This window comes from Dama dama, chromosome X (assembly GCF_033118175.1).
Source record: "Dama dama isolate Ldn47 chromosome X, ASM3311817v1, whole genome shotgun sequence".
Lineage (NCBI taxonomy): Eukaryota > Metazoa > Chordata > Mammalia > Artiodactyla > Cervidae > Dama > Dama dama.
This window is the reverse complement of record NC_083714.1, coordinates 55,074,626-55,080,789: the sequence shown is the minus strand read 5'-3', so window position 1 is coordinate 55,080,789 and position 6,164 is coordinate 55,074,626.

The window sequence follows — 6,164 nt, the reverse complement described above, 5'->3', positions numbered from 1 at the left end:
GAGCTTTGACTAGAAGGCTAAGAACTTTGGAAATTATTCTGGAGGAAAATGGGGGAGCCATCCGAAATTTAAAATATGCAAATTAGGAAAATAGCGTGGTGTTCGGTAACTGGTGGTGGTGTGGTAGGTGGTTTATATGCAGGAGAGTTTGGTGATGGGAGCCCAGTGAGGAACATTGCAGCAATTCAAGAGACAGATGATGCAGCTGGGCCTGGTGCTAGGGATAGCAGAGAGCCGAAGCAAGGCCAAGACATATTCAGGTGCAGCACTGGCAGAATGTGGTGAAGAGTTAGATATAGGGAATGAGGGAGTTGGCCTTAGTTCTCTGGTTTGGCAGATCTGTCTAATCCTGTTTGGATGTCAAGTGCCCAGGTCAGTGTCAAGCACTGAATTGGTCCTTACTAAATACCTGTTGAATAGATGAATGAATGAATAATGTTGACTTTGGAAGAACAATCAGAGGGTGGAAGCAGGTCAAGTCAGATTGCAGGAATGAAGACATGAGGGACAGGTGAGGAACTGAAGCTCATTCCTGCTGCCATAGCCCTGTCTTTGCATTGCCTGGTGGTTTCTATAAGAAACTTCACAGAGGACTCCTTCCCTTTCAGTTCAGGCAGAACTGCAGTTCAGCTTTGCTTCCTCCTTTTCTTTTCTACAATATCCTTGGCCTTACTGTCCAATTGGGCTACTGACACACTCACACATTTCTGAATATCAGCATTTGAAATCATTTTCTCTAACAGTCTCACTCTTTTATCGTTATCATTTTAATTCCTTTCAATATGTTCTTTGCACGGAGGACTTACCCTCTCTTTCTGTGATATGAACTTCATCCACCAGCCCCCAAGTCTCTAAGAGAGCAAAGGTTGAGGCATATTTCTGGTGCCTTTCTTTGAGGGGAAGAACTATTTCTTCTATCAGGAAACTTAGGATTATTACCAAGTGACTGGCTCTGCAAGACATTTCTCAGCATATTTCTGCTTTGGTCTAATACTAATTCTATGGAATTACCTTCAGGCTTCTCAGTTCCCAACTTCCTTGTTTCCCATGATTCCTTTTTCCATTTCACTGCATGATCTCTCACAGTTTTGCATTTCTGTGGCCTCATCTATCTTCTCCACTCTGCCAAATTCCGTTCCACGTCTTATACTGAGCATTGATGTCTGTTCTTGACTGGTCAAGCTCCACTCAGCCATAGAACTGAAGACATTCTGCACTTCAGTTTGATCCCATTCAGTCCGTGAACCCTAGAGCCAAGCTTGGCATGGGGATAGGTGCTCTAACCATCTACTTCCTCCACCTCCCCCTGTCCCTGCAGCCAGTAAGCTCTGGAACTATAGGACTCCCTGTGAATACCAAAATCCTGGGATACTCAAGTCCATTATATGAATATAAAATGGTGGAGTAAAGTCAGCCCTCTGTATCCATGGATGTGAAACCCAAGAACATGGAGGGCTGACTGTATATTTATTGGAAAAAAAATTCATGTGTAAGTGGAACCACGCAGTTCAAACCCCTGTTGTTCAAGGGTCAACTGATGTCTTTTTGCCCCATTCATTGTACCCCTCAGGCCCCATATGCTTGGCTTAAGAACTCCATTGACTTGACTCGCAGCAGCACAACTACGGTTTGAGGTCCAACTTCCATAGTAAAAATCCCCATGCTATGCAACAGTGGTCCCACATCAGTACTTTTACCTTCTTTTTTGAAAGAGTCCTTCTGAAGTGTTCGAAATCATAAGCCAGGGAGGTCTATACTCACAAGGATGTAAATACTATGAAATATAGGAAACAAAGCAACTCTTCCTCTGAGTCTGAATTTCAGCTTTTGAAAAGACAAGGAAAATAAAACAGTGTTACTAATGAGGTCATTTTTGACACTTAATCAACTTTCATGAAGAATTAAAATAATAGAATATCAAATCTTATTTCACTACACCCATTTGCTTAATCAAATGCACCTAGATTAGCCTATGTGTCTTCAGGGCCACAGCTTGCTATGACCATCACACCCAAGTTTCCAGAAAATGTCTGCACTTGACAGGAGAGTGATGTTGCCCAGGATTTTGTGTGGGTGTGGGTATTTGAGCTGCACTGATTGAACTCCTGCCAAAGTTTGTATATTTATTCCCAGAAAAGGCTATTCCAGACCCAGGGCTGGTTTCGATCACTAACAGATCTGAGTTTCTCATGGCAAGCAGGCTGTGAGTATGTATGGGTGTGGTGGGGTGGGGGTGGGAATGGGGGTGGGGGTGGGGAAGAGGAGGTCCTGATGGTAATAGTATTTTGATACTTTTTTGTATTATTTTAACTGAATAATAGCTATAATCTGAGTCATTTTGGTTTTAGAACTCCCCTTTTTTTTGTTTTAAACAGAAGCATAGATTCATCTTTCTTTTTACTTTTTTACCTTTCTCTTCCACTGAGGTATCATCATACTTTTAGCATGTGATTATAAATAAATGATACAAAGTACAATAAACAAGGGACCTGGACTTGGAGTCAGAACAACTAAATTTTCATTTTACCCCTGTATTAACTTTCTGTGAGAACTTGGGCAAGTCACTTCACCTTGCTATACCTCGGTTTCCATGTATGTAAAGTAAACAATGTTAAACTAAATGATCATCAAGAGCTCTTCCAGATCAAAAAAATTCATGCGTCAATAGAATATCTAACCTGGCTCCTTTCTCAAAGATGCTGTTGCTTAAGGTTTGGGGTGATCCACTTTTGAGAATATGGAGCAGTAATAAAAAGATGTCTTCAGAAACACTGTATTGATAGAACCCAATTCTGTTAAAAAAGAAAAAAAAGTCTCTGCCTCTATGAGCTGAACTGAAGATCTCAGTGTTCAATTCTGTCCCATCATTTTTCTTTACCTTCAATCTCTGGAGTTGTCTAAGAGAATGAGATCCAATGCTATCTCCTCCAAAGACCATTCACTGACTAGGTGCATTGTCCCGCTAATTCGTCATTGCTGGGTGTCCTGCCCTCCACCATGGCAATCCTGACAACATGCATGGTAATGGACACATCACTTTTTCAAGTGCACACCACAGAGAGGTATTCTGCAGAGCTCAGTTGACATGAAAGACCTTGTAGCAAAAAGATAGAATCAGGGATATGACTTCATTGGAGTTGTAGAACTGGCCAAGTCATTCCATCCGCCCACCACAGCCCCAGTTTAACTTGAAAAATAAGGATGATAATATCTACCTCAGAGGTATTCTTTCAAAAATGGGGATAATCCATGTAAAAACACTGTATAATCTGTACAAATCAGCAGGAGAATGCTAGTTATCCTCAGTGAACTTTGCCTCTGAGGAGGACCTTTGAGATCCTCTGGTGAGGCCTCACTTAATAGATGAGGAAACCGAGACCCAAAAAGGGCAAGGGATATGTGTGGGATAATCACCACAAGAAAGTGCCTTCAATAACAATGATGATCACTGAGTGAAGGAGACACAGTCTAGGGGTCAATATGGCTTTGGTCTTGCCTTCCCCAGATGTAGTCTCTGGCAGCACTGAGGGGTGTAGGCAAACACTGACAGCCCTGAGAGTTTAAGTGGAATTATCACTGGAAACTCTCCCCTCAAAGGACAGAGAGGGAGAAAATGTCAGAGCTATAGATAAACAAAAAGCTTGGCAAAGAGTTCAATTCCATAAATAAAAATACTGAAGGGACACTAGCATACTAAGAGGATCCCTTCCACCTCTTAGCTGAGGTGATCCTGTGATATATTACACCTTCAAATCTAGAGGACCCGTCAAACATTCCTAACGTCTTCCTCACCCAGTCAGCATTCAGCAAATGCTCCCTGTGCAGTCACTGTGTTGGGTGTTGGGACACAGGCACAAATAAATACTCAGCGTGCAAGAGGGCACACAGCAAAAACTACATCTGAACAAAAGGGCCTGTGGGAACACAAAGGTGAAAACAAGCAGACCATGACAGCAGTAGCCAAGAAAAGCTTCACAGAGGAGGTGGTGCTTGACCTGGGTCTTAGTTAGGCACTCACTCAGCAGAGAAAATAGAGACTGGTCATATGCACTTTGCAAATACTATCACATTTATTCCTGTGCATTACACCCCTCTATCCATGGGATTCCCAGGGAGAATACTGGAGTGGGCTGCTATTTCCTCCTCCAGGGGATCTTCCCAACCCAGGGATCGAACTTACTTATACTGCATCCCCTGTATTGGCAGGTGGATTCTTTACCACTGTGCCACCTGTGAAGCCAGGTTTCTCTGTTCTTACCAATTAAAAGATGATGAAATTGGGGTTCAGAGAGGTTAGGTAACTTCACACATCTAGTTCAAGTACAAACAGGGCCAGGTTTTGAATCTAGATATATCTGATGCCAAAGCCTATTATCTTAGCTACTACTAGAATATATCAGGAATTTGGTCAGAGGATCCTATAGCATAGAAGTGCAAAAGAAGCAGGATGATTTGTTCCAGAAATAAGAAGTCTCCCAGTGCTGGGGGCAAAACTGAGCTTGATTCTATAATCAGCAGGGAAGCAATGCATATTTATAAAGAAGGGGTGATATGATCAGATTGTGTTTCTGTTCTTTTATGAGCACCGTTCTGGGTGCAGCATGGAGAATAGATCATAAGGGGCTGAGGAGAAATGCTGATCCAAGCAAGAGACAGGGTGCTTTGGATGAGAGGTAGTAGCAGTAGAGAAATAGAGAAATTAACAAATTAGACAACCTGCTCTGAAGATAAAATCAATAAGAGCTGATGATAAATTGCATGTGTTTGTGGGAGAAAGAGAGGAGACTAGGAGGACTCCTAGGTTTCTGGCTGAGGTGATTAGCAAAAGAAGATGCCATTAATCAGGGTAAGAAATACAGAAACACTTAGGGGAAAACATGCTGAGTTTGTAGGACATATGGCCAAAGATTGTAAGTCGGCAGTTGGGTACACAGGATCATACAGACAATTCATAACTGAAGTTATAAAAAATGACTGAGCTCACCTTATAAAGTGTATGGCCTGGGGAAAGAAGATAGTCTAGGGCAGAAGAATCCTAAAAACATTGGCATTTAGGGTAACCAACAAGGACCTACTGTACAGCACAGGGAACTCTGCTCCATGTCATGTAGCAACCTGGATGGGAGGGGAGCTTGGGGGAGAATGGATACATGTATATGTATGGCCGAATCCCTTTGCTGTCCCCCTGAAACTAACAACACTGCTCTTTGGCTATACCCCAACGCAAAATAAAAAAGTTCTAAAACAACAGAAAAAAAAAATAAAATAAAAAATCACATTGGCATTTGAGTTAAGCAGAGGAGAAGCAGCCTACTCTTACTATGGACCCTTCCATTCCTACCTCCACACCCTATGGCAAGGGCAGAGCATACGTTCTGAGATTAACTGTTGTTGTTGTTGTTTAGTAAGGGCCCACTGAATGCTACCACAAACCCCAGATAAATAGCTGCGTGGAAAATAGGTTTAGGAACGGCATATCCAGTAAAATCCCCCATCCCATGCATCTATCCCCAGACATATGCTGTCAATATTGTTACCAAAACATATTTTATATTCATCTAATATTGTTTCTGTTGGTGGGTCACCAGGGAAGGCTTGATGAAAACTTTGACTAAACATTTGATTTAAAAATTTCATTCCTTTTGTTGACTCAAACGATCCTATTGGTTCTTTCCAATATTATTTCTGTACAATTCTGAAATTCTGTGTTAACAAACTGGAAAACAAAAGTGATTTCAGCTAATGAATTTGAGGAATCATTTGCCTTCAACAATTTTCTACATTTTTAAAGCCAATATAAGTTTCTTTTTAAAGATTACAGTCAAATTTGGAAGCACATTGGCCATTTAGTATATAGCACCTTTGCCCTATTCTAAGAAACAAAAGTTTTCTCTCCAGAAAAAGAAACAAAAAACTGAATGCAATATAGAGGTTAAGAAAGTCAAAAGAATCTAGGTTGGAGCTGAACTCACATATTGCTGAAAGGGGTAGCTTTGGGGTTAATTTGTCATTTGGACAACTAGCTCTGTTCCTATGCAAGACAAATCAATATTGAGTCACACTTAGTCATCATTGATCAACTGTTCCATGATCAATTCAGCCTTGTTCTCTTGAGACTTTTTAAATAAGTTTAGCTAAAAGGGAGCTTGTTGCCTGTCTGCATT